Source organism: Micropterus salmoides, unplaced genomic scaffold (genome assembly GCF_014851395.1).
Source record: "Micropterus salmoides isolate LMB-PRFRI ecotype aquatic unplaced genomic scaffold, ASM1485139v1 Ms_hic_scaffold_23, whole genome shotgun sequence".
Classification (NCBI taxonomy): domain Eukaryota; kingdom Metazoa; phylum Chordata; class Actinopteri; order Centrarchiformes; family Centrarchidae; genus Micropterus; species Micropterus salmoides.
The window spans coordinates 2553633-2579682 of record NW_024041484.1 but is presented as its reverse complement, the minus strand read 5'-3'; the positions used below and the strand labels follow the sequence as shown (position 1 = coordinate 2579682).

The following is a 26050-nucleotide window of genomic DNA, read 5'->3' as shown; positions in this document are numbered from 1 at the left end:
TTAGTAGATCATGTTCAGTTGTATTCCAAGTCAAGTCGTGGTTATAATGAATGTTTTTTCACCTGCTGCGTTCCAGGCTGCTTTTAAAACCGCATGGCTATAAAGAATTCTGTAACTGTGACCTGTTTTTCACATACAGAGCACAACCATGTAATGTGCAATGCAATTAATGACAGCTCAAACTACTGTAAGTCAACACACCCCCAGACTCTCAAACTCAGTGTAACGTTATAACTAAATAAAACTGTAACGTTGCATGATCAACAATAAACCTGTAACCTGTTTGCAGCCACCGTTAATAATTAACGTGATGACAGTCAGTGGGACGTTAATCGACCACCACAAGTTTGGCAAGCAAACAAACGCTCATTCATCTTTTCATAACGAACGACAGACAGAGTTAACCCCCCGTAGGTCGTAGCTAAAGCAAGAAGAAAGCTAACGTTAATGACCAATGCTGAACTAAACATGTTGACTAACCTCGGGTTATTAACCTATTTTGCGTTCAGTGCTTCTTTGGGTTGGGCTTGTTGTATGAAGTTTTAAAGCCAAAGTTTATGAAGAATGGCCCAGCAGCTGCCGCTGTCTGTTGTCCTCTCTCGCGTGTGGCTGCGTGCGGCTGATATTACGCGTTACGTAGGCAGGTTATAATTAACAAAGGGAGGGAATAACGGTGAGCTCATCAGACGATTCCTAAAAATAAACATTGTTCACGAGTCCCACACCTCGAGTCCGAGTCAAGTCTGAAGTCTTTTGGGGACGAGTCTCAAGTCAAGTCTGAAGTCACTGTGTCCGAGTCTCTAACTCGAGTCCCCGTCTCTGGCTATTACCAGCGATTACGTATATTTGAGCTTGTACATTCTGTTTGTTGATTGTAAACAGTCATTTTTTCTGTAGCCATCAGAAACAGGAATATGTGTCGCATTAGTGGTCTCTGTTTTTTCAGGCACAGCCAACACAGAGTAGGAACGTTTATTTGTCTTAAGGAATAATTATGATCTTATGAACATAGTTTTATAGTAATTGTCAAGTCTGAGATTATAAATCGGATGATGTCATGGTGGTGTCATCATGGTTAAATAAGTAGATAGGTCAGATGCTATCGAGTTGCATTGTGGCAATTGTAGGATCCGGGGTTTTGGAGCATGACCCATCCATCCATCCATCCATCCATCGTCAACCGCTTATCCTGCGTACAGGGTCGCGGGGGGGCTGGAGCCAATCCCAGCTGACATCGGGTGCAAGGCGGGGTACACCCTGGACAGGTCGCCAGTCCATCGCAGGGCCACACATAGTTGAACAACCACTCACACTCACAATTTAGTACAATTTAGGGTCACCAATCAACCTAGTCCGCATGTCATGGGACGGTGGGAGGAAGCCGGAGCACCTGGGAGAGAACCCACGCAGACACGGGGAGAACATGCAAACTACACACAGAAAGGCCGTGCTAACCACCGCACCACCGTGCCGCCCAGCATGACCCATACTAGATACTAAACACTTAAGAGTTGTTCCATACAGAGTGTCAAAATCCCATCTCCTCTGGGTTATTAAAATGAATTGTGTTGTCAGAGAGGTTATTTCTGGGAGTGCTTACTTTATGTAAGCCAATTATTTTTCCTTATAGTATTTACAATAACTGTGCGGTGCATCTGTAGAGATGTGTGCCCTGATGTGACTCACTGAATTCAACTGATTAAGAAAGTAGATCTATACTGTACTGTACTATAGTATACTATACAGTTTAGTCAACAGACAGTAGTAATTGAATCACAGTTTTCGATGTAATCCTAAAAATAATCTTGTTCACATCATGTACACCTTGACAGGAGTTTCAGACTCTCCCAATTTGTTAATTCAAGGTTAGGATGCTGTAAACAACTCGGCAAGTTCAGTAAGTATGTCTGATATTGATATAATGATAAAATACTGCTGTATATCAATCTTTGTGGGTAGCCTAGACTGGAGCTGGCACTGGTGCAAGCTCATCAGGGTTTGTTCAGCTACATTATGTCCCAATTACGACCCAAAAGTGTCACCTGCACTACTTAAAGTAAGCTAGAATTTGCCACAGTACAAATGAGTATCAAATGAGTTTGTAACACTATTTTAAGTAGTGTAATGCTTCTATTTTGATAACTAACTTGAAAAAAACTAAAGCTGATTTTTATGAGGTGGCTAGAGCTTTTGTCAGTGTTGGACTGTAGAAGGTTGTGGCTATTTCATGGAAATGCAGAACAGATACATACCAAACTTGAAAAAAACACAGTAGGAAACGTTTTTTTTTGCTCCTTTTTTGCACCAATGAAGATGGGAAATCTTGCATTCTGCCTTTGGTTTATTATACAATATTATTTACAGTATAAAGCATGGACAAAGGGACAAAAATCAGGCCAAATGTCTGCAGTTCCTCTGCAGAGATTTTTTGAGTTTCATGATAACATTTATGTTTAATCATAAAGTGTATAAACCTACAAATGATGTTGTCACGCTGTACATTCAGGTATCTTCCATAGCCAGAAAATCTGCCATGGTCGTCGATCTGTGGCATTGCTGTACCGCAATTGTTTCCAATCACCTGACATTTATACGCCCTTTTCAATGTGAACTGTATTAGGGAAAAATTATGTGATAGCTTTATCATACAGTCAGCCTCGTCGGCTGCATTGTGTAAGGTCCGTCTTGTGGAAAAGTCCATTTGCAAGCGATGTACTGTATGTTCAGATGTGATGAGAGACAGGTAATCACATGCAATTATTTATGAGGCACATGAGTCACTGCGCTGCTGGAACATCACGTCTGACACTCTGCTTGTTCTCTACATCATGACATCATGTCTTTCTTTGCCAGCGTCCTCATGATTTCATTCTAGCGTCATCATACATCACGTCACCAATCACCAAGTATTATTGACAGGGACGGGTGTTAAAACTTCACAAAGTTTCATGCCGGCTAATGTCGAGTTAAAGGAATTATGCTAAGCGGCACAGAATTATGGAAATAATAATTGCGGAGAAATCAGTTTGTTTCCATATTTAAACATGGTGAAGGGGCTGCTGATTGGCACGACACGCATTACTCACAAGGACTCTGCCTCACACAGTCTCTCACTGTCTCTCACACATACACACAAAGTGGATCTGAAGGTATATGGATGAAGCAGCAGCAGACATTGCTGTGGATTGATGGGAAGTACAATTAAGGGCGGAAACACTGCAGATACACATAGCTGGCAGTCTTGGTTGCACCTCATTACACTTATGTGTTTCAGGCACTCCAGATTAGAGGAAATCAGTTGTGTCCAGCCATGTGACCACAATGCCCACAGGCCCAGTGATTCATCACTGCTCCTCCATATGAACAGTCTCAGTCCAGCAGGACAACCACTGTTTCTATTCCAGAGAGCTTGAAAGGAATGTTGACCAACAGACATGCTCCTGAGTCTGATACTTGGTCTTGGTTGGGTGTCTTGTACTGAATGTCCATAGATTGATTGCATGTCCAGATATTAAACATATCTTTTCATGACATCCAAAGGTGGTCCTGGACTGACCAATTTGAAATGGACATAACATACACACCAATGCAGTGAGCATTTACTGGGGTTATTATTACTGTGTGGTAATGTGGTTGAAGACTTTTAAAAAGCTTATCACTAACATGACCACTTTCTTTAGGTACAGTTTTTGCACTTTGAATATGATGCATTGTGACTACATTACACTGCACAACATAAACTAAAAAGAAGTTTTAATTAGCACCTCTACCAGCTATAACATTAAAATGCTGCTTATATGTTAATGTACCAGTAAGAATAAACCAATAATACAACACTATTAGAAGAGTTTCTGCATAATGACTACTTTTACTTTTGAGGATTTAAGTTTGCGAGTGTGTGAGTGTGTGTGTGTGCCAGCAGTTGTTGTGTATATTCAGGACAAGAGTGTAGGTTTGCTTATGGACAGTAGGGACAATATTTTGGAAGGACAGAACTGTCCCTAATATTTGAGCAAAATACCCTCCCAGAGGCTGTGGTAAGTTATTGGCTTTGATGCATGTGGCTATTGTTTAGCTGTTGTTTCAGAAACATGGACAACGCTGAGAGAGAGAGGGAGGGGGTGAGAGGGTGGTGTTGCCTCTCAACCAATGTTGAGACCAAACCTGTGCCCTTCATGCAGGACATAATCTCTCTTTCTTGCAGATACAGTAAGGAGAGAAACAGCCTTTCTCTATTAGGTCATAGTGGGTCACACAAACAAACATCGATCTTCTCTGAGATCTCTGTTTCATTTGCATGAACAAAATTACATCCCTGCTGCACATTTGTCTTCTGCAGCAGTTCGACACATCGTTCCTGTCCCTTCATCTCCTGTTTCTTTATGTTGTTCAGCTCTGTCTGATTCTGTCTGTACAGAGGAGCTGCTGGGGTCCTGACTGAGAGCTCAGCCTTAATCGTCACAGCTTCTGCAGTGCTGCTCACGCCACAGTCTCTGTATAATGTGCAAAGTGGGCCATGTTTTATCTTTGACAATGCAGGAACTCAGGAATTGATTAAATTGCACAACCTTATTTCCAAAGTGACCTTTGAGGGGAAGTAAATGAGCTTAAATCATTTGAGTTGAGTTTGACCTTACTGGACATGTAAATTGTGCCATTGACCAATAACAAACTGCTTTGCTGACCTTTGAGGGAATAGAGGGCCAGAGAGTCCAAAACAGAGGTATCTATCACTGGGAGACTTTCCTAACCATAACCAAGAGCTGCCAAGAGCTGGAATGTTACATTAAACAAATTTGGCTATGTCCAAAGCACACTACTCCATGTCACAGTCACCAAATTCACAAACACATTCATAAGCTGATGGTGGAGGATGTCATGCAAAGTGACAACTGCACATGAGAAAGAAACTAATCATTCACACACATAGATAGCATAGCCTTGGGAATTTGGAGTTCAGAATCCTGTCCAAGGACACTTTGACATGTGGGTTGGGGAAGCCAGGGATCAAAACACCAATCTTCTATTAGTTAGATGTCCCGCTCTACCTCGAGGCCACAGCCGCCCCATATAGACTGCCATGTTAGGCTGGCTTGCTTATCAGGAGCACTTTGGGGCTTAGTGTCTTGCTGAAGGACACTTTCACAATTTGAAGGAAGAGCTGGGGATTGAATTCACAACCCTATGATTAATGGGCATCCATCTGTGGGCATCAACACCCTCACCAACCAGGTTAGCTTGCAGTGAACACTATCATGTAGCCCCCTTAGGGGTCTGTGTTGACTTGAATCACTGAGTGGTGCTGCACTCATGTTTACTGATGAGATGAAGTTAAGGATGAGCACCAGAGGCTTGTGTCAGAAAACCACAGTGGAAGTGAGAATGATAAAAAAAACACAAATACAATTACACTTTCTGACTCATCTAATAGCCCAGCTTGTGTACAGAAGCTCCTCCTGATGGGTTGGTGGCTCGGTTTGTGTGTGCCAGCATGTGCAGGACACGTGTATACTTTACATGATCAGCTGAAGAGTTTACTGTTGATCAAACGAATGCTGCAATTAGTGAATGTCAGCAGAGTTTTTTATATTTTACATGGTCAGGGATGAAGAGGAAGGTGCATTCATGGAGTTTAATCATTAACACAAGTGATACATTAATGCAAGATATGCATAGGTATCATATTCCCATGGCTCCTAAACAGCGTGCAAAATGATCAACTGATGAACAGCTCCACGTCTCCACACAGTATCTGTTGATTGTTCCATTCTTTCTGCCATATTCAATGCAATTCAATTTTGCTTTATTGGCATGAATGTCAAAGAACAGTATTGCCAAAGCTTAAAAGATAATACAAAACAACAATTCATTTACGAACTCTCATGTTTTTGGACTTAACCTGTTCACTGTCAGTCACAGTTTTTTTGCTGCTCACATTTAAACATTTTAATATGAAATAAACTTCAAAATGAAAGATACATTTTTTAGAACCGGTCACAAAATTAATATTTACATTTTCAGTGGGTTCTGTAGGTTAATTAAGCAATTCCAGGCCCTCTGTAATATAAAGTGACCAAATGATGACATTTATTTTGTAAAGTTCGGCTAGCATGCAGTGCTGAAGGGCTGGATGCTGAGCTGTGTCTCATTAATATTCATGTAAAATGTGAAATAACTGACAGGCTAAGCCTTAAAAAAAACTCAGACCAAGACAGCAGTGTGTCATATGGGAACATCACACAGCACCCTCCACCTCTGGCTGTCCCTCTGTGGAACCGGAGGATGTGATGAGGCTGTAAGGCTGACGTCAGACCTAACACATGAGAGAAAATGTCTGGTTGCCCCCGGTAACCACATCCTTTAAGACAGCTGTGGATATGGAACCTGCTCTTTTGCAGTCTTAGCTTTCCAAGTTCATTTAGCGCTCTAGTGGGGTATAATAGTTGTCTGCTTTATAGCTCTGATGGATTAAATGTGAAGGAAATGATGATATGAGAACTAAACAAACCTCTCAAGCATATTCACATTTTTCTGCACAGAAAAATCAAAGAGTCAGTGTTTTAGAAAAGTGTGTATACGTGAATTCCTAACTAGAAATACGATGACAGGAAAATTACGTTGTCAGTTGTAGCACTTACTTTTTGTGTGGACTGCTTGAGATGTTGAACCAAGATGCCTTGAAAAGGGAGCTGCAAAAACAAACAAAAAAAAACACAGCTACACAATGCTTGATGTAGACATCCTGAGTTCTAGAATGGAATGATGAACATGGCTGAAAATGCTGTGTAGAAGAAAAGATTTGATCCAGATGTCTGGTGTTACCACAAGCGGATAATGGAGGTAAAAGTTAAAGACCTGCTGCACGAAGGCCTCGACTGCGACTCAGTACCTGAGCCAGTAGAAACCAAAAGGGCGAGAGGACAACATAGGAGAGGAGAGAGAACGAGCAGTTTGTTAGTTCATTGGAATGTTAATGAATGAACGTCAGCAAACTGTAAGCTCAGAACAGTAGCCTGCTGCTTCATCCCCTTGAACCAGAGTTAATTTCTCTGAATGAGGCTCATTAATGAACTTGATGGATTTACTTTGTCCAGTCATAACCGCACTGCTCACAGGAGAGCTGTCAGCGCCTCCGGTGGGGTTGGTATTTTTGTTAAGAGTAGTGTTTTTGACCTCTTCTGTTAGCATTGTAGATAAAGCACATGATGGAACATCGGGGTTCACAGTATTCCTTTATCATAATCTCTTGCAAATCTTTTTTTTTTGACATTTATTGGCACTGATGTATTCTGCTGATGTAGACTGTTTACACTGATCCATCCATAACAAACTCATCCCTAAATCTGTAAAAGCCGCCCCTAGAGTTCCATTAAACTACAGGACAACAGATCCATCAGCTGGATCAAGCTACAGTTAATAAATTGTACTGCAATGTTTTTGCTGTGAACTTTAGTTCATTTTAATTTGCAGCGTAATGTTAATTTTGTCAAACAAAAAAAAATTTTTTGTGACTACCAAATCTCAGAAATGACTTTTCTACTCATAGCCTACAGTATATAACATTTAATTTAAAGAGAAGCCAGAGGTCCCTATGATGCTTTGTTGATGCTTGTTCTTCAAGTGTAAGTCGCTTTGGATAAAAGTGTCTGCCAAATGAGTAAATGTAAATACACAATTACATTGAAACAAAAAATGTACAGAAGGGAAATAAAAATGCACAGTCCATATGGTCTTCAGCATTTAGCCACATGTTATCATCCACATCACATCTAATGTCATCTCTCACCTTGTACCTGGATGTGAAACACTTACTGGTTCAGATACTTCCTCTCCTTGGCCCAAGTATTCTTCTCCTTTGTTCAGACATTATTCTTTCTTTCTCTCCTCCTCTGTGTTGTTCTGTATCCACATTAGATAAACTCATCTCCCCTTTTTACTGCTTTGTGTCACGATGTGTGTTTGAACATGTTGGTGGACCCAAATGCAGGACACGTAGGCTGACTGCTACAGTTCAAAGATTTATTGTAAGGCAAACAAAAAGCGAGCACACTTACAACTTGAGTGGCTGAGTCCAAAGAAATCCAAATAAGTCAGAGTCCAAACAAAACAAGGCGATCCAAAAGAAAATCCAGAAAGGGTATAATCCAAAAAACACCGAACAGGCAGAACAAGGCAGCGCATTACCAGTTACAAACCACTACAATGACCGGACAAAGACTGAGGGGAAAAAGCAAGCACACACACACACACACACACACACACACACACACACACACACACACACACACACAGGGTTAACAAGAAGGGTGGGAATAACACAGGTGACAGAGATGAGACTAATGAGGCACAGGCAGGCAGAGAGACAGCAGGGGAACCTAACAGGTTGCAAAACACAAGGCAAGAATCTAACTGGAACTCAAAACACACAACACAAGCAGACAGATCACAAATAATCCAAATAAACTACATCCAACAGGGAAAACAGAGTGAACTGGGATCAGACAGAAACACAGAGCAGACATGGCAGATAAATAAGAACTTAGCAGACAGGCAGACAGAAACCAAGCATAAAACAAACACCAGATAATAACAGAAAGAAACAGGAACTAAGGCAGACATGGATCAAAACCAAACTAGACAGAAAACAGACTGAACAGCACTAAAGGCACAGGGTAGACTACAAACTAAAACAGAGACTAAAACAAAACAGTGAAACAAACTGAAACAAGAAGCGCAGAACAGACTGACATCAAACAGGCAGTGGAAAACAACTAACTAACTAAATAACAAACACCGGCAATACTGAACCCAAAACTAAAGACAGAGCAGAAACCCAAGACACAGACTAAATAACAGATACAGAAAAGACTAAAATAACAAAACTGAGAATAAACTAAACAAAGCAGGCAGGCACACAGCATGACACATTGTGTATGTAATTGAAGGAACCTCAACACATAGCAATGTCTCTGGTGGAGATTGGAATTAGCTGTGGATGATCTATTTTACCCAAATGACAATAAATCAGCTATTTCTCAATGTTTCAATGATATATTCATTCAGAAATGCTCATCAGCTGTTTCAATAGAGATTTTAAGCTGCTATTGTAGCAGAAGTAAAGGTTTTATACATTATTTAATGTTTTGAAAATGATATCTTCAGTTCTGACATGTTGTGTGCTAGCATTTGTGAATAACACAGAAAACATCCATAGTTTTGGTATAGGGTAAGCTGGTACGTAAAGAAAAACTTAGTATTTTAGAAATGGGTTAAATGACTGCATATTCTGTGTAAACAGCATGAATTGTGTTAATGGTATGGTATGAACAGGCCGATGTGGGGCTAACTGTGTTTAGAGTTTCGAAAATGTGACTACAGATTGGACAAAAGGATGTTAGCGGTTGTTAAAAAAAAAAACTGTAAACAGAGAATGCTGTATCCAACAAAATAACATGTTGGAAATAACGTTATGATGTTATGGAAGTAAAATTTTTTGAAATGTCTTCTTTCTGAATTTGTGGAACTGTATATTATGATACATCAGGTAGCCATCCGGGTGGTTGCTGTCCAGTGTCTTGTACACTAAAATAAACACTCAAATAAACAAATCAAACTGTCAATCTAGCTACTAATAACCTTTGGTACAATGGCCCCAGAGTTTAACTTGAACTGTCAACAACTCTCATTGAGAACTTTTTTATACGTAAGTCCTATTCCAAATAGAAACACTGATCATTAAACTCTGTCTCTCTCTCTGAGCATTACTCATACATTATAGGCTTGACTTTATTTCACTGCATGTTGTAGTTTAAAAAAATATATAAGTTTCCAATCCATGCTTTATATTTGGCTGTTTAATAAATAGCTCTTTCATTTATGAATAATAATATCATGTTATTTATTTCAGGGGTTAGATTCCAGGACATTTAATGATTACGCCATAATCAATGTGACCTTTCTGTTATAGTTCATCTCATCCATTTTACAAACCAATACAGATTATTGTAGAACTGCATCTCAGAAACACCTGATGAAGTTAGAAACGTGTTTTAAGTATTATCAAATATTCACTATAACAGCTTGAACTGACCAGTTGAATAAAATTACCTGGAAAATGTTCACTGGGAATGAGCAGGAATGGTATTTGAGGACAACTGAAATGATAATATTAAGTGGCGGATTAAAGAGGATGGGTTTTGGATTTAAAAAATGTAATTTTATAGAATTCTTGCTGTGTCTTAGGTGGTGTATTTAGAATATAATGGTTGTGTTAATCCACTCTTTCCTGCTCTATATTTGTCCATGTAGATAATCCTTTTCTGCATGTGAGCTGTTGCTTGAGCTGCTGAAAATAGCACTCACATCCGCTTTTCCCTACTTCCATTCAGAATGGATGGTGGATTGTGCCACATCTCCGGCACACATAGTTGGAAAAGTGCGGTAGCCTGTGGAACAATCTGACAGAGCTTTGGGTTCAAAGATTTGTCTGTGAAAGGCCCTCTTACTCTGTGATAACCTCAACCACTAAAGAAACTCTTTTCACGAGGTCAGTCACTAGGAGGAGGTGGAATGAAGAGGAGTCCTACTTCCATGAGGTATATATATATATATATATATATATATATATATATATATATATATATATATATATATATATATATATATATATATGAGAATACTTTTTTAAGCCTGTCTCCTGCAAAAAAGGTTACATACGACTAATGTGCTATGCCAAATATGTTTTGGTTGAAAGGTAATTGCTACCAGGATGTGTTTAATAAAATCATTTAATATGTGTTTTTATGGGGGCAAACCCCTAACCTCTAACATGCACTTCCTGTGCTCTTCTTCATCTATCTCCTTACAATTTTCTTCTATTGATTGCACTTTGTTAACTCTTACTTTTTTCCCTAGGTATTTAATAGGGTTCGGTTCCTCAATGCATTGCGATGCATCACCTCAAGGGTGGGAATTTCTAGGTACCTCATTACGATTATGAGGGCTACAATGCAATTGTAAAACGAACAAGATAAAAATGTATTTTTCTCACTGTTTGACTACTTGGTACTTTCAAAGCAAAGTATTTGTAACAATCCAAACAAGTAGTTAGTGATGAAATGCACATATGTAATGTTACTTTATATAAATGTAGCTAACATTGCATAGCATTATTACATTATTACTGACCACTGCTGTTGCTATTTTTATGTCTGATGCTGCTGTTATTAGTATAGAGTCAGATGGGGGTTGAACTACGCACTTTAAAATGCTCCAGCCAAACGTTTAATATATCTGATCCTTTTTTTGTCTGATATAGTGTAGTTACATTTTGTGTCTTGTCTTGAAAGTTGATTCATGTAATCTTGTATTGAGCACCATGGGCCTTGAGAAACAGCATTTTGTTCATTTGTGTACTCGATATGTGGATGAATGACAACAAAGAAACTTGAACTAGAAGCAGAAGAGGAGATGTTAGCTAGCGCTAACTGGCTTCACTTTTCATTGGTTGGAAAACGACAGACAGACTTTTATTAATGGACACGCTGTGACCTGCACATTTACTGCCAGACTGAAACGTAGCGCTCATGTTTTCCTTTGCTCCGCTGCTTTCACCGTCACCTACTGCCGCATGTCACGTAGCTGACCTTTAAAGAATGAGCAGAGGATGCTAGCTAAGCGCTACCGTGCTGCACAGTGTGCGGGTTGAAAATCATTAACGTTAGTTGCATATTGATTTTATTGATAAGGTCCAATTTTAGTAGCAGCAGTCACTCAATCAACAGCTGTCTGTCTGTGCTAAACAGCATTTCCGAGTTCCGCCTTTTTCGTTGCGTCAACATTACGTCATCCATTAACCTCTAGATAATCGATTATTGACATTTGTGAATCAATTCATAATCGTCCAAGTCCGCATCGCGATGCATCTAAAATGTTATTTTCCACATATTTACCCCATTGATGCCATATGTGCTAGTAGTTCTTACTTGTTTTTATTGCTGCTCATACTAGTATTTATTGTCTGTTGTTGATCTCGTGCTGTATTTGATGCTTTGTTGATGCTTGTTCCTCAAATATAAGTCACTTTGGATAAAAGTGTTTGCCAAATGAGTAAATGTAAATGTTATAATCAGGATGTCTAGATGTCCTTTTGACCTGCAAATCACCACATCACTGCTTGCTCTCCTGACCAGTTGCTTCTACAGTGCACCAAAGTGTGAAGCTGATGCACCAGCTGCTCTCGTAGCGGAGTGTGAATGTGTGGCACTGTGTAGTTAACCAAGGTGGTGTCATGAGGGTGCGGTAGAGTAACAAGGGTAGGACCCAAATGTAAACAGTGTGGAGAGGAGGGACAGGGAGATAGACGGTGGCCTGTGAAAGGTGTAGCTCAGTTGACTCTAGATAAATAATGCTTACCAACACTATATAAAAACAGTGGAGGTGTCTGCATCAGCAGTAGGATAGGCGGTCTGGAACACAGCAAGCTTTGGCTCATATTGCTTGTCTCTAAAGACATTTAGAGTAGATATACAGTGTATTGACAGCTCAGCTGCTGCCAAGTTATGTGCACTGTGCTGCACTGTAGTGTTCAGCTACAGATACACGGGATGGAGAGTACAGTCCGTCAGTGTGATTTTAATTTGATCAGTGTGTAATATTAGTCATCTCTCAGTTGCACATTAGAGAAACTCGACATTTCTTCTTGTGCTGAGTTAAGCATGGCAGTTCATCTGTGACGCATCATACGAGGACAGACAAATCCCTTCTGCAATATGGATGAATGCGAGTCATGTTGACTAAATAGCTGTGTAGTACGCATGTGTACAGCTCAGTGTGTAATCTCACTTTTTCAGATTCAAAAGCTAACAGTCTCGAGGGTGAGAATGAACACCCCGCTTTGGCTCAGGAGATAGAGCGGGTTGTCCACTAATCAGAGGGTCAGTGGTTTGATCCCCCGGGTCCTGGAGGAAGACACGGAACCCAAAGTTGTTCCCAATGGCTGTGCCAAGGTGTGTGAATGTTCCATTCTGAATGGTTGGAAGACCAGAAAGGTGCTATACAAGTGCAGTCCACAACAGCAGCTACAATACAAATCAGTGGTGCGCAGGCAGGTTGGTTCCTGATTTTTTTGTTTTAAGGGGTGGACTTACTGATGTCGGGGACCTACAGGTAAAGTTAAGCATGAAACCCAAGTTGGGATTCCCAACCCTGAACAAAATATATGCAATCTTTGAGCCAGAACTGAAGGGATTCAAATGGGCCCTTAATAAAGAGCCTGGTTTTGACAAATTGTAGGAACATCTCTGGATTATATATTTTTTATTCATGGAAGAAATGCCACTGAAACAGCCTTTTAACACTCATGGTGCAAACCACCTGAAAATACGAAATACAAAATCTGACATATAACATATGTTATATAACATGCCATATACCAGGCAGGCAGCTCCTTATTTGTCGCATGCGACTGACATTACTTGCTGGCTGAGTGAATTTAGTTTCCTCTTATTCGCACAGAGCCATGAGTAATTGGAAACTGAAAGCCCCATCTCATGGTTGTCTGCAGCAGCACTTCACAGACTTCAAAGCAGTGCTACACCTCACAAAATCTCCTCAAAGAGACACCCCTCCTCCCTGTCTCCACTCCAGAAAACATCCTCTTCCATCCCCACTGACTGTACTGCACAAAGCTGCGTATTTATGATCAATTGATGGGCTAAGCATTGCAATCCATCACATTATCTGTCCTCTCGTTTATTCTCGGAGCACTGGCAAATTCTGTGTTGGAGAATATCTAGGACAAAAGCCCACAAGCAAACATCCACAAAAACAGTAAATAGAGCCATAAAACTGCCATTAAATGCCTCAGTAAATTTCAGTGTTTTTTTTCTAAAGTAGAACACTGATCATTTTCATGAGCATATTTATATTGTCTGAGACTTACAGGTGATTCAACAGGTTACAGGTTTGTTTTGCTTTGCTCTTTGCTTTTCCTATTCTCCAAGTGACCAACATCATTGCGGTTAAAAGGATACAATAGACCATACAGAGTTAGTCATCAATTTGTAAGACTTGGGTTTCCAAAGGGAACACTCACTTTTTCGTTAGCAACCGATGCCACTTTTCTCATCTCGTGAGCTAAACAGCTTTTAATCGCAGTTATTTATTTAAATGAAACATACACTGAAAAACAGAGCAGAAACAACAACTGTCACTGAACTTCAAGTCAGATGTCTTGGTAACCTTCGTCGAGAAATCCAAATTCACATAACGCTTAACTCGAAAGATTAAAGATAGAAAGTGGGCAAAAATAGTGGACGCAGTCACCGCTGCATATCCAGCATCCAGTGGAGAGTTGATGCTGTTAAAAAGAAAATAAGCCCACTGATACGAAGAAAAAGGCAACTGTTGTGTCCAAAGAGCAGATGAAAACGCTGGTGCTCCCTCACTGACCCTGGCAGAAACCCGTACTCTTCTCAGGAAAGTTAATAATTAAAGTTAATAATTAAGGTAAAAAAAAATAATAGTAATAACAATAATAATAAAGGCTGGGGGTGATTTTTTAAAATTTATTTATTGTCTTTAATGATCTCCTCCCATCAAAGATTTGCATTAGAATACTTTTCATACATCAAGCCTTCACATTATTTTATGAGTCATTATCTAGCAATACGGTAGAATCAATGAATAAGTTCTGCCTGTTGACATTTTGTAAAAGCAATTAAAGAGCAGCCATGTGGTTTAAACGAGTTAGCAAACACTACCTGGTGGAAAAGTAAAAGTTAGGACAACTTAACAGTTCTCCTAAAGTTAGAAGAGTTCATTTAAGATTTTACAAAGTTAGGATGCTTCTGTAATACACTTTTCTTATCCAAAGTTAGGAAAGAAACATTGACGTAGAAACTGTTAATCTGTAATGGCCATTTTCCTAAATCAGTTCCTAACCCTTGGTGGTTACCAAGCAGTTACGATAGGATCTGCAGGTTAGGAAGTTTCTGTAATACGGCCCCTCCACAATCCTGCAAAATGTCTACTATACTCATATTTACTGACGATGTCGTTGCTTTACTGTTGATATGTAATGTCGCTCCTATCTCTAATGGTCCCTTATTCATACTGTGGAAACTATTTTCTTGAAGCGTCTCAAATACCAGCATACACAGCAGCATGAAAATCTCAATGTGGTGTAATAATCCAAACCCATAAGAAATCTGATGGTCATTCTTACAAAATGTTGTTATTTCATAGGTCTTGCCTAGACGACCAAAACCTGATTTCCAGGCTAAAATCAATGTTCAGATTCCGGAAAGAATTGAGTGGCACACAAATTGTCTTGCGTTTTTTTCTAAAACCTTGTGTAAGCAATCTTTTGTAGCTATATTTAAAAAATGATACATGACATGCATTTTTTTAAATGCAGAATTGTCAACGGAATTCAACAATTTATTGTGTTGAGACTATAAAGACGTGTGAAGAGTGCAGTAGTACAGAATTCTTGGAGAGACAATTGGGGCCAGTGGGATGTAGCCAGAATCCCGCCAACATAAAATGGCTTTGTGATTTATTGACCAAGGCTCAAAAGAGAAGATGCTTTATCCCCTGCCTTCAAGTGAGGCCATTTAAACAGGTATAAACACTTTTGCCTTTAGATGCAGTTGGGGGGACATGTCACACTATCTAGTTCAGTTGAAGCATACTGAAGGCTCCAGGATCCATCCTCTGGGGACTGTGAAAATCCAGCGCAAATTTCATAGAAATCTAGCGAGAAGTCTACAAGATACCTTTTGATCAATGTGGTAGAAAGACAGATGGACAGACCAGTCAGTCACTTATGGGGTAAATGCTTGCATGTGAATTGAAAGACGCCTATTTTAGTGCTCCATCAGAGGAAATACTGTGCAGGACAGCATATGTGAAAAACAACAGCCTTAGTTGTTTGTTTTCCTAACAAGAGCAGCTCTGTGAATTATGACTGTTGTCTTTCCATAGCAAAGGCGGTATTAGCTTGACATTAGAGAAAGAGCATCACGAGAAGGAAATTGGGGAAATTGTATGTCCAGTATCAGTGTGAATATAAGTGCATCTTCCATACATTTAATGCTGCATGTGTTGCTATTGCGGCAGAGGATGATGAGTCCCCACTGCATTTTCCCCCCATGAAGTCCTAGCTAACCGTTAATCCGGTTAGTCACATCACAGAGCTTCTGTATCCACCAGCTCAGAAATCCTCAAGTCATTTACCCTGACTAAAAAAATGAGGAAAAGAAGAGAGAGAGCTTAGCTTACTTTGACCAACTGCCACATAAGATTTCACAGTGCGCTGCTATCCTCCTAGTTGACTGTAATTAACTCAAAGTTATTCACCTAAAGAACTGCTCTCCTCTCTTCATCATACCATCCAGTTTCTGCTGGACAGATGCATTTACTCTCTATTTAAGTCACTATTTTGTTGAGTAGACTCTTTCCAGGGCAGCACTCGGGGGGATTAGCTCCTTGTTGACATTGCAGGGGAAAAAAGGAAATCTGGAATATGAAGCTTTATGGAAACACTTTGTGAAACGTTGTATTACAAACTGTGTGTATATATATATATATATATATATATATATATATATATATATATGGTGTCCTAGAGACCGATGGATTAGCTCCTCGTTGACACAGCAGGGGGAAAGGAAATCAGTAATATCACGATGCTGCTTATCTACCACCCCACCTTGTTCTCCTCCTGTGTTGCAAAAGTTCAACACATCCCTGTAACCATAGTAACTCACTCTCACTTCTGCCTGCATGCGCACAACTCGAGAGGAGATATATGCATATGTGATTGTGCATAAAGCCTATTTTAAAAACATTTGCTGACACAATCATGAATGTACCCTTTTGGAGTTGTTTAGTCCGACTACCCAACCCAATATCCACTCAGATGTAAAAAAAACAAACAAAAAAAAAAAACAGTAAAGGTGGTTGTGGTACAGATTTCAATGTAAAAGAATAATAGTACTAATAATGATAGCAGTGTTAATGCTCATAATAGTAATTGTAGCAGCGGGTGTCAAGCAGGAACATGGGGGCAGCAGGAAGCCTAAAACCACAGATCCAGACTCCACAGCTCTGGAGGCAGAAACACCTGAAAGCAACAGAAGGAGAAAAAAACGGGACAAGGAAAGCACAAAACTATGGGAGGAGGGAAGTTAGTAACATGCATTAATGGCATAAGAATGCATACAGATGGAGAGGTAGAGGAGGCAAGAGGAGCTCAGTGCATAATTGGAAGTCTCCCAGCAGTAACAAATAATAAAATAAATTGATTGATAAACTGATCAGTCAGTTGTTCTATTAAGTACTCATTTAGATTGATATGTCATATAATTGATAATAGTATTGATAATAGAAGCAGTAGTAGTAGTCGCAGAAGAACAAGGGTAAATGGTGATAGTACCAATAGTGGGGACTATAATGTTATAAATATATAATGTTATGTTATAAAAACCAAAACACGACCACACTTCAGACTGAGTTCTCTGAGGACTAGGCTGAAGCTCTGGAGCATTGTTACTCCTCTCCGCCATGTTCATTGACCAACAACAAACCTACGTTGCATGCAATATGTGTTGTTACTGTGAGTTTTTCAAAGCACTGTAATCAAACAATTTTAATGTTTGGTACATTAACTGTTTAATTTTACCGTTGTTCATCATTAAACTGGTAACCATTGCCTCCATATTGTGTTTTCTGCTTTGGTCATGTTTTACTCCATGCCATTAAAGTGTTAGTTATTTCATTTCTGGAGCCTAATAGTGCTTGTTTCACCCACCACAGTGTCCATACCTCTTTTTATTTATTGCTCATTCATTATAAATTTTGTTTCTTTTTTTATTCTTTATTATCTTTGGGTTTTTTTAAAATCTTTTTTGGTTAACTTAGACTATACAGAGGAAGGCATTTGTACAGTATATCTTTAACTGATAATCAGTCGTGTGCATGGCTGCAGAATCTGTAAACCATGTGAAAAGTAGTTAAAAGTAGTTCTTTTGGGTAGTACTGTCATCTTGGTGATTAATGACACTGGTAGATTCATCCATCTGTCTGTGTCATCTTCTATCATTTTGATCAGTGGTTTAAAATTTAAGTGCACAAGCTCTGATAGCTGGGGGGAAATAATTACACCTGGCTATCTTTTGGTGTCTGTGGAAAGAGGGATGGGTGTTGGTAGGGTTGCTAGATTCCAGCTCTTTTTTAAAGAGATGCAACAGTGATAATTCTGACTTGTTGTTAGAGTAGTTTGAAATTTTAGATAATCTACTGAATAGGTTAATGGTTTCTTGTAGTGGGTTTTGTAAATAGAGTAGGATACCATCTGCGTATATTCTTATTTTATGTCTTACCGTTGAGGATTGCACACCTTCAATACGATTGTTCTGGTGGACGGTTGCAGCAAGTGGTTCAATGCAGACGGTGAAGAGGGAAGGAGAGAGTAGGCATCCTTGTCTTGTCCCCCTGTGCAGAAGTTGATAAATTGCTTTCCTTTCCTTCAATCGAAAGCTTTTTCTGCATCCAATGAAGCTATTATTGTTTCCTCATTGTTCTCAGTTAGCCTATCAGAATGATGTTGAACAGCCTGTGTGTTATTGTATGCATGTCTTCTTTTGATAAAACCTGTTTCATTAATAGGAATTATCGGGGGTTGTTTTTGAAATCGCTTGCTATGGATATTATCGACAAGGTACATGCTTTGAGTTGTGTGTACGTGTGTGTCTGTGTGTCTCATCACTACAATGAGACAAAACATACTGCTCTGCCAAGGCAGCTGCCTCACCCACTGTTACTACCTGCTGTTCTGTTAAATATGTGGAAATACGGTCAGAACAGCAGTTTTCACCGATGCATAACTCAAGCCATCTGCCACAGATAAAGCTGAAATTGCTTCCTTAGCCCTACCGGTCAAAACACATTGCAACAAGTGTGCGATCCCCATCAGGCCAGTCCCTAGCGTCAGCTAATCTCTCAAACAGAGAAAATAATGTCTCGGGGTCCCTGTCATTAAATTTCGGAAGTAGCCGCAAACTACTGTGAAGAACGTGCACCTAAAGTAGGACTAACTCCACCTAGCTACTGACTAGCTTCCATGCTTAACCTACCCTCTCACAGTACTTTTATCAGCTGGCAACACCTCCATGTCATACAAGTTAGCCTTCAACACAGACCTAACAGTGTCCTCGAGCCTTTTGTCACTGATCTCAATCTTATCCATCCATCCATCCATCCATCCATCGTCAACCGCTTATCCTGCGTACAGGGTTGCGGGGGGGCTGGAGCCAATCCCAGCTGACATCGGACGAAAGGCACCCTGGACAGGTCGCCAGTCCATCGCAGCTCAATCTTATAATGGTCAGCTATTCTCAACAACTGCTCTTTCGTGCAGCCATCTAGAAACCCCTCTGATGGAATCTCAAAAACCTGGACCAAAAGAACATGAAGTAATCAACACGCTGGTTACTAATAAAGGCAAAAAGGAGCGTCCCTTCTATCTGCCTAACCACACACTAAAGTAACTCACCCCTAGTCTTCATTGGTTAGTTGCGGTGGGTATTTACACACTATAGACCGCTAGCGTGAGAGTGACCAGCCATTGGCAACTTCCTCACCGCCAAGAACATGCTCTCGAGACCTAAGTCTCCAACCACATTCACCACAGCACTACAGAAATAACAAACCAGCGTAACACAAAGGAGTAACGCTCTTATACCTAACCGGGGAAATCCCTTTAGTGCCAACACGATTACACACCAGCATGTCAACACTTACCTTCCCTTGGACAAACAGGTTTTCCACTTCACAGTTCCACCAAGGACACTCCGCTCTCCCAGGTGTCTTCCTCGACCTCAATTTGGCTATGTCAAACGAGGCGGAAACCAGAATATGCAAATTAACTAGGGAATTCCACAAAAATCCATCCCCCAGATGAGATATGTACCAACCCCCGTCACAGATTGGTCAGGCCACTCAGACTGCCAGGGAAACCCCCACAATCAACTGCACCTGGACAGCTCAAGCACAAAGAGAATCAATTAAATATAAACCAACAACGGCAGCGGGAATCCAAATTGGACAAACCCCCATTTTGTCACGGCTGGCTCAAAACCGCGACAAAAAGAACAGTATGACCCAAAACTGCAGTAAGGGTACCATTACTTTTATTTTTCAAGCAAACAGAAACAACTTAATATTCAAATAATCCTATGAAGTGTGATAATCAGTAGGTCAGTCATGTCAGCAGGTATGCATGCTTGAAGGAATAGTGAGTGGAGTGTTGTATAGTGAAAGAAACAAAAACAAGGAGGTGCATGGAGCATTGGGAACAGGGTCTCTAGCCCACAGTGCAGGACATGAGACGCGCTTTTATACTGGAGAACACCGGGCCTGAGTGAAGCCGTTTTTCATTGTGAAGTTTAAACAAAAAATCAAGTTTTTTATTGAGGGATTGTAAGATAGTGACCTCAGTTTCTGTGGTCTGAAGATCACTTGTGTCTGTGGATGATGTCTTTTTCTGTTTTCTTTCGGGTTGGATGATTCTTGCTGGGGAGTATCAATTTTAGATTGGCTGTAGTAGTAATCGGTATATGCTTCCAGGTCTGCTTATCCCTACAGTGTGCAAGAAGTAAGTGGTTGTCTGCGGTCTGAGATGTTGATTATGGCGTTGTGTGTCATCAGGCCCTGATTATCTACACAACCATCTTTTTCTCTAAACGACTTTCTTTTGCAGTTAACTTAGAAATCAATCATACAGTCTTTGCTTGCATTATCATGTTTTTAACAAATTCCACTGCTTTCCTGCTACACGCTAGTGACATAATCCAACGCTACAGTTTGCCTCTGAACTGTACTCTGCTCCCCACCTTGTAGTGAGCACATATTGGTTATCATATATCAAGAGCCTCAAGGCCAGATTCTTATTGATCTCCTGTTCAGTCACACTAGATCGTTCTGGACTTGTTGGCAATCTGCTTCTGCAGGACCTTAGGGTGAGGCTGACCATGATTTCATAAATCAGTCCATCTTGCACTGTAATGAGTGGAAGCCAATGCTTTAACAGACACATGAGTGAAAGACACCGTAAGAGCGTGTCTGCTCTTTTCTTTTAGGCTGGAGCTTTAAACCTGCAGAGTGGAATTTTTGTCCCCCCTTCTGGCAATCAGAGTAATTCACAAACACTGTTGATACATGCTCATGATGAATGCCTACAGGTGAGCTCACCCCAGGCTCGTGTTCAGAAATAGTTACAAAATACAGAACATTTCCACATTTCCAAGACAATAATCCATTATTTAGGGAGAATTAATCATTTATATTGAATATTTTACAAATAGCAACCTGTCCAAGAGCCGTAACACGACTTTGTGTCTTAGTCGCTCCTTCCAACCCTGTCCAATAGGAAAAGCTATGCCAATGGTTATCCATGTTTGTCCTCGCCGATGACCTTTCTTTGTACCGCTTCCTCTGAACGCTGAGTTCCTTTTTTTATCTGGAGCATCAGAAACTTTTCTTGGACACTGTTACGTTCCTCCGGATGGTAAGTCCAGGGGGAAGAGGAGCAACAATATTTGAAATAAAACCAGGGCAAAAGAGGACAGGAAGTCAGAGTTATGTGCAAACTAAAAAGTGTATTACAATATTGACAAAGGAAAACCAACACAAAACTACTCTCTCAAAAGGAGACAGCGAGCCAACAAGGTAAGGCAACAATAAACACAGGGTAAGTAAATGAGGGAGCAAGGTTCAACACTAAATAAACAGCTGAAAAGTCCTTTCTCCACTGTTCTGGACTCACAGAAGTCTAAGGCAGTGTTCAACCCACTGGTTGAATGGGCTGCCCCTGTCCGCTGGACTGATGGGTCTGCAGTGTGGTCATAACAGGTAGCAAGGGAAACAGACTGAGTCCTGTGAAAAAACCCAAGCCTTCTTATCCTCCAGGCACTGAGTGGTGATCAGGCACACCTGCTGCCACTCACTCATGCAGCCGAGGCATGGGGGGAAGGGCCACTACCTGAGAGAGAGAGAGAGAGAGAGAGAGAGAGAGAGAGAGAGAAGGAACACATCCCAAACCAAACGCATGACCCTTAGGGTCGTAACAGACACTCTCATGCATACCATAGTCCTACTTGCTGTAGCCTATTCCGTCGCTACGTTTGCATCGCTCCGTCCATAGTCATGTGGATAGAAATTCAGTTCAAATTCAATTTAACTTGCTTTATTGCCATGACTGCATACAGTTAAACATTACAAAGCATATTAACGCAAACTACAATCAATATAAACATAAATAAAAAATCTCAGTTAAAAAGATTTTTTTTTTTTTGAGCAATGGTGGATTGTGGCACTCTCTACATGGCTCTGGGTTCCTCCCCTTTCACTCTGGTATACTGCGAAATACAGAGAGCTTTACCTGGTGGAGGCTTAGGCATTGTGTGAACTCGTTTGGGAAGGGCATGAATGTAACAGACATTCATTTATATGTAAGTCCCACACTCACGCTTTGTGGAGCTAGCTATCCCTGTTGGTATGAAAAATATCCACTGTTAGCTTTACATGGTGCCCTCAAAACTGTTTATTTACCTGTATATTTCAACAAGGGTCATGTCAGTTGGATGAACAGACAGTGCCCAGGAAGACACTACTTGTTTTTATGCTCCATTATTCACTACCATGCAACTGTGATTAAAGTTGAGTCAGTGTTCACCGGGCAGATAAGAGAGAGCTGTGTGGGGGTGGACAGATGTTCAGTGGAGGCATCGCTTAGTCCCACAGTGTTCCTGTACACACAGTCTATCTCAGTGCAGTGTGAATACTGTGCCCAGCTGTAGTGCTGTGTGGTGTCAGGGTTTGACGATGGCTTCTCAGCACTCTGCTTATCTCCTCAGTGCACGTGGGCAGCGGGACGGCTCCACAGAGAAACCAAGGTCATCTCCCCTCTCTCCCTCCCTCTCCCTTCTGCTCTGCCTGTCTGTCTGTCTCTCTCTCTCTCTCTCTCTCCCTCTCTCTGGCTCGTGAGAATAGAAATACAGTCCTCCTCAGATAGTGAAGCATGTGCTGACAAAGGATAAGCGGCTGGATGCCGAGAGAGAGAAGACAGGAAGTGTTGTTAGACATGTCAATGCTTCACTTCTTACCTCAGTCCACCTCAGTATGTGTTTGATTTACATATAGAGAGAAAAGAAAACAAAAAAAAGTTTTAATAATTGTCCATCCTTGAAAAGTCAATATTTCTTGCCAAATCCTACTTTGCATTTATATTTTTTTATTTATTCTACGTGTTGATGTGACTTACCCCCACATTACCTCTGTCTGCCATGCATCTCAGTCAGAGCCTGTGTATGCACAATAAACATAATATATCAATCTTACCTGCTCAATACCTACTAAACACATGGGAGGATTTCGGGTGCCCCGGTACAAGAAACTGTCATTTCACCTTGTGTACAGACTGATAAATTTGATCTTTTAAACTTTTTGACATAGGCGCCATTGTGCTGGACGTGTGCCTGGTAGCAGGAAAGAAGTGGAAATTTTTAAAAACATGACGATAAATGATTGCTGGATATTGTTGGCCTTCTATGGACTCGCACACATGCTGTTAATCTTCGTGTGTGTCTTTCAAACATATTTCTCTTATATTTACTTTTATAGGTGTGTAAATTTAAATTTATTTTTTGCCCCATAAAGGATGAATAAAGTATTTAGAATTAAACTGCATTGAATAAAAATCAGTATTTTTATATTAACAATGGATCAAATTACTAGTGTGAAAGGTGTGGCACATTCTCTCAGTTTGTGTTTTCTAGCTAATTGTTTTGGTTTTACGGTCGCAACTTAAAGATCGTAAGATTAGATCTACAAAACTAGGGAATATTGTAGGTTGAGTTGATGTTTTGGTAAAGGAGCTAAATTCAGCTTGTTTTTTTGAATCTACACTTCTTTCTACAAATGTTGCACCTCACCACAGCTGTCACCTTATACCTGCAGCACAGAGCAGCAGGTGTCAAGACAATGAATGTTGTCCTTGTTTTTGTCCATCCACTAAGCGAGGGCTGCAGGTCACCTGCATGGCAGCAGTAGAGTGTTAGGGATGCCAGCCACTTAACACGTGGCATGCCTGTTTCTCAGCGGTCCGTCACCCTGCTGCTATCCACAGCTCCACTGGCCTCCACCTCTGACTCACCTGCCATCCGTCTCCATCACAGGGTGGAAACAAACACCCTGAGCTGCAGCAGATGCTTAGAAGATGTCAGTGGTGGAAAATCTACTCAGTTTTCCTACTTAGGTAAAAGTATAGATACCACTAAAATGTTATTCAAGTAAAAATATAAGTAATCTAGGAAAACACTACTAAAGTAAAACAGTACTTAAGTATCAAAAGTAAAAAGTATGACACACTCAAATCTATTGATATTAACCAGCCCATCTTTTTAAATTCACTCAAGGTAGGTTTGAATACAGCAGTTAAGTTATAGTGAATCACAATAAGGAAAACTGAGTCCCAAGAGGACAAGTGGATATTTGTGTGGTAGTATCCCCTTCAGATAGTCTGACAGACACAGAACCCCGTTTGGGACTGTATGTTACGATGAGACACAGGTGAAAAACAAAACTAACTGAAAACATGATCAGAAATCAGAAATCTCACCACACACATCTTAACTTCAGCACCTCTGATAAAGTGCAGCTCACAGTCCCACACAGAGCAGGTTTGCGCCTCAGATTTAAGATGTTTAAATTGCAAAACTCTACCAGATACATTAACACTCACAGTGCGAGAGTGACTTGAGTACTATCACAGCATTAGCCGGTGTCACATCAGCTGGCTGGAGCTGATTCACATTTGAGTCGACATTATCAGTCATACATTTGTTTTTCAATGCTGCTCCACTCAGGTGCGCTGCATGTTTTTCATCGCTTTACTTTTGGAAAGAGATATCTTCCTCTTTACAGATATAAGAGGCAGTTACATCCAGAGCTGGAGCTTCCAGTTTAAAATAAAAAAAAAAAATTGGAAATAAATGGCGGTTTGGACAACTTTTTGACATAATGTGCCTTCTTGCTATTGGAAACAGTTAGATTGGTCCCTGCCATTAACTTTTTCATCTTACATTAACATATTTTATTTTAATGCTTGTAAACCAGCTTGAGGATTGTGAGCAGGGTTGTAAGATGATTTTGGCTGCAGTTGGTAGTGCAGGACCACGTGATGCACACTCAAAAAGCCTTTTGCCATACACAATCAAAGACATCTACACTCACCTAAAGGATTATTAGGAACACCATACTAATACTGTGTTTCACCCCCTTTCGCCTTCAGAACTGCCTTAATTCTACGTGGCATTGATTCAACAAGGTGCTGAAAGCATTCTTTAGAAATGTTGGCCCATATTGATGGATAGCATCTTGCAGTTGATGGAGATTTGTGGGATGCACATCCAGGGCATGAAGCTCCCGTTCCACCACATCCCAAAGATGCTCTATTGGGTTGAGATCTGGTGACTGTGGGGGCCATTTTAGTACAGTGAACTCATTGTCATGTTCAAGAAACCAATTTGAAATGATTGGAGCTTTGTGACATGGTGCATTATCCTGCTGGAAGTAGCCATCAGAGGATGGGTACATGGTGGCCATAAAGGGATGGACGTGGTCAGAAACAATGCTCAGGTAGGCCGCGGCATTTAAACCATGCCCAATTGGCACTAAGGGGCCTAAAGTGTGCCAAGAAAACATCCCCCACACCATTACACCACCACCAGCAGCCAGCACAGTGGTAACAAGGCATGATGGATCCATGTTCTCATTCTGTTTACGCCAAATTCTGACTCTACCATCTGAATGTCTCAACAGAAATCGAGACTCATCAGACCAGGCAACATTTTTCCAGTCTTCAACTGTCCAATTTTGGTGAGCTCTTGAAAATTGTAGCCTCTTTTTCCTATTTGTAGTGGAGATGAGTGGTACCCGGTGGGGTCTTCTGCTGTTGTAGCCCATCCGCCTCAAGGTTGTGCGTGTT

At 40.6% G+C, this 26050-nt stretch overlaps 1 protein-coding gene and 2 long non-coding RNA genes across 5 annotated transcripts in view; 1 reads left to right on the top strand and 2 right to left on the bottom strand.

Annotated features, from left to right (window-relative positions):
- Positions 1–26050, top strand: part of tmem178b (transmembrane protein 178B) — a 146563-nt gene that overhangs the window by 81565 nt on the left and 38948 nt on the right. The gene's annotated exons all lie outside the window — the stretch shown is intronic.
- LOC119918403 lies at positions 4677–10424 on the bottom strand. The gene is made up of 4 exons (XR_005447440.1): positions 7813–10424; positions 6856–6889; positions 6639–6689; positions 4677–6313 (listed from the first exon to the last, which is right to left on the bottom strand). It is a non-coding gene; the product is annotated as an uncharacterized LOC119918403 (long non-coding RNA).
- On the bottom strand, positions 16966–24572 carry LOC119918405. The gene is made up of 2 exons (XR_005447441.1): positions 21830–24572; positions 16966–21551 (listed from the first exon to the last, which is right to left on the bottom strand). It is a non-coding gene; the product is annotated as an uncharacterized LOC119918405 (long non-coding RNA).